The sequence below is a fragment of the Stegastes partitus genome, unplaced genomic scaffold (genome assembly GCF_000690725.1).
Source record: "Stegastes partitus isolate 25-593 unplaced genomic scaffold, Stegastes_partitus-1.0.2 Scaffold1526, whole genome shotgun sequence".
Classification (NCBI taxonomy): Eukaryota; Metazoa; Chordata; class Actinopteri; family Pomacentridae; genus Stegastes; species Stegastes partitus.
In genome coordinates this window covers 144,752-147,680 of record NW_007579257.1, presented here as the reverse complement: position 1 = coordinate 147,680, position 2,929 = coordinate 144,752, and the positions used below count along the sequence as shown (strand labels likewise).

The window sequence follows — 2,929 nt, the reverse complement described above, 5'->3', positions numbered from 1 at the left end:
GTGCTAGCAGTCAGGCTAGTGCTAGCTGTCAGAATGTCTGCAGTGAACCAAACGTCGGTTCCGCCGTCAGTGTGTTACCCGTTGATGCTCTCTCTGCTGTGTGTAAGCTAACCACTCATGCTAGCAGGCTAAATAAACCGAGACTCCGGTTTAGCTCCGAAAGCCAGCCTGAGCTCGGGCCGCGTAGGAGGACCAGTGTTCGGCTGTGAAGGCGGATCTTCGTCCGGATTCATCTCCAGATTGTTAGCATGCTAACTGCTAGCAGGGGTCAATGACTGCAGAGCTGTGAGGTTCATGAGCGGCTGTTCCAGGCCGGTGTGCCCCTCCAGACCTCTGCCCCGGCCCTGCTGCACGTCTGTCTGACTGCTTCACTGACTTGGTGAACTGAAAGTGGACCATAGCAGTCCTCCATCCTGTAGTTCAGTCAGGTCCCTGCTGGTGGTACTGACCGGAGTCACGGTTCTACCTGTTTCATAAGTTTAAACACTCAGGTTAAGACCCTGCAGTATTTGTAATGATGCAAGCGTACCTGACAGATTTATTAATACATGTAAACCCTAAAATAAAGTTAAAAATCAAGTGAACATAAAAACGTGAGCTTTTGAAGCTCTGAGTGTGTGTTGTTAGTTTTGTGTTGTGTTCTAGAGCCAGGCTCAACATATCTAGGATAACCTTTAGTTATCTGGCTTAACTTAACCTACCAACCTGATCTGGATAAGTCAGTAAGTCAACCAGTTTCTCCATCTGTCTGAGCGTGCTCACATGAAATAGGCGGAGCTACAGTTGACCAATCACAGACAGGGACAGGTGACATATTTTACAAATAGACAAACTGTAATATTAGAGAAAAATCAGGATTTAAAGCCCATAATACAGACGGAGGACCAAGCAGACTGAATGTCAGCAGGCTCGTCGGTATCTCCTCCAGATCATCAGGACGTCATGGATCTGACCTTCGTTCCAGCTGATCTGTTCATGAACGTGTTGCTCTGCTCTGTTCTGATAGCAGCCCAGCCGTGTCCAACGCTGTAAAGAAAGAACATCAGAACAGAACTCAGAGCGATAGGATCCTGACTCTCATATAATGTAGAAGGTTATGTGGCCAGACCGTGTATGACCTTCTACAGAAGATCATGGAGAAGCTGCAAGAAGCCTCAGACTGTGAAACCATGATTGATCTGCTGCTCAACATCAGTGTGTGTCAGCTGCTTCGATGAAGGTTTGTTCTTCAAGATTCAGTTGAATTATGGTCATGAATCAGGAGACGAGCTAATGAAGCAATAACCCGTCACATGAATCTGGAGATGTGGACGATGAGTCTCACCGTCGGCCTCGGCTGTCAGACACTGGTTTGGTTTTGGCAGCGAGGACAGAACAAACGTAAACTTCAGACCTATGAACAGGTTTGTTGACTGTCATGAGGTCAGCAGTCGGCTGTGAGGCTTCAGCGCTTTAAAGCAAAGACACGGAGCAGTGAGATGGTTTCAAACCTCTGATCTCCTCTGACCGTCTGAGGTAAAGCTCCTCCTGCTGACGTCTGACCTCAGGTACCATCGGTTACCGTGGAGACGTCCACCCCCAGCCTTAGACCTCCATAACCTGCTTCACAGTGCAGGACTCTGGAGTTCTGGTCCGACTGGAGCTGAGTGTTTGTTCACTCCAGTGACCTTCAGTCTTCCCTGAATGTCCAGTTGCTCCACAAGCTTGTGTCCCTGTTCAGCTGCACGCCCAGTAGAACCTCAGCCGTGGTGCTGTTCTGCTCTCTGTTGTCATGTTACGCCTCCCTGTGGTGGTTTTGTGTCTCTTTGTGGTGGTTTTGTGTCTCTTTGTGGTTGTTTTGTGTGTCTTTGTGGTGGTTTTGTGTCTCTTTGTGGTTGTTTTGTGTGTCTTTGTGGCTGTTTTGTGTCTCTGACGTTTACAGACTAAAAGAATCTCAGTGCCGGTACATAAACGGGCCGACAGTGAGTGTGCAGCTGCTGCACATTTAAATGTCATGACCCGCTGAAAGACGCCCTTCATGACAGGAGCTGCTCCTCCAGCCTACAGCACCGGGAACAACATGGCTGCTCCACATGCTACAGACACGCAGCTATTTGACATCACGACACGTCTGAGAAAGGATTTTGTCATGTTTTGGTGGAAGCTGATTTTTGGGGTTTGAAACTAAAACAAAATCAAACAAGACACTGAATGACTTCAGCCGGATGTTAAACTTCAGGATTTAATTGTTCGAGCTGCAGCGAGCCGTCAGATAACGAAGAAGGACAATCAAATGATGGAGAGAAACCTGGACAAAGTCAAACCTACACACGGTTAAATCCATGTAAGATTAAACACCCAATAAAGTCACTGGAAAATAAAAACAAAGTGACGATTACATTAAAGTCAAAGATCTTTAAGAAGGAATAAAATTAACGTCAAGAAAAATAACATCCAACTGATTATATAGAAAATGTAATTATATTAAAGTGACATTAAAGATTAAAAATACAGAACAACAAAAAAATAAAGAAAAATAAGATATAATAATAAAAACGTGATAATTGCAGCCAGTAAAAAAACCAGTCTGAACACACAGAAGTGAGCATGTGTTCAGAGCGCTGAGCGGTCCGGGTCAGAGGTCCGGGTCAGAGGTCCGGGTCAGAGGTCCGGGTCAGCAGAGGGAGTTCAGCAGGTGAGGCTGAACTCTGAGCTGCTGCTGTAACTCATGGTTCTGAACATGCAAACAGAGGAACTGGACTTCACTGATGTAGCTGTGAACTCCAGCTTCAGCCTCTTTCTGCTGAAACTACAAACTCATTGATTATTGGTAATCAATCACTGATGAAGTTTGATCCTGAACGGCTGCTGGAGTTTTCAGACAAAAGCAGCTTCAGTCAGAGTTTCTCACATTTCAGTCGTTCAATCGCCTCTTTGTGGTTTTGGGTCT

General features: G+C 46.1%; 1 protein-coding gene across 1 annotated transcript in view; it reads left to right on the top strand.

Moving 5' to 3' along the window:
• The window catches only part of slc25a11 (solute carrier family 25 member 11), an 8,812-nt gene that overhangs the window by 1,184 nt on the left and 4,699 nt on the right, over positions 1-2,929 (top strand). The gene's annotated exons all lie outside the window — the stretch shown is intronic.